The sequence below is a fragment of the Cariama cristata genome, unplaced genomic scaffold (genome assembly GCF_000690535.1).
Source record: "Cariama cristata isolate BGI_N322 unplaced genomic scaffold, ASM69053v1 scaffold39560, whole genome shotgun sequence".
Taxonomy (NCBI): Eukaryota; Metazoa; Chordata; class Aves; order Cariamiformes; family Cariamidae; genus Cariama; species Cariama cristata.
Genome location: NW_009593815.1, coordinates 36,938 through 37,305, shown reverse-complemented (window position 1 = coordinate 37,305; position 368 = coordinate 36,938).

Here is a 368-nt window from a genome sequence, read left to right as displayed (position 1 = left end):
TCATTACAATAAAAGTAGCCTCCTGCCTTTTAGCCATTTTTAGTGAAATAATATTCAGAACATTTGAAAGAAACTGCTTTCTACTTACAATTTAGGAGGAGCTATGCCATGTATTTATAATTTTAGGTGTATTGGGAGGCACAAAGGCAATATGGCTATAAAATGCAGGAAAATCACATAACTGAAATGATCAAATTATCATTTATTCATTTTTCAGACCAAGGAGTTTTTTATTTTGCTTTTAAGATGAAATTTCTACTCTTAATTCCTATGCCTCATTTACTATTGAGATTATGCTACTTATAAATAAATAAATAAATGCAACAACATCAAGTGTTGAGTATACAATTTCACTTATTTAGATTATG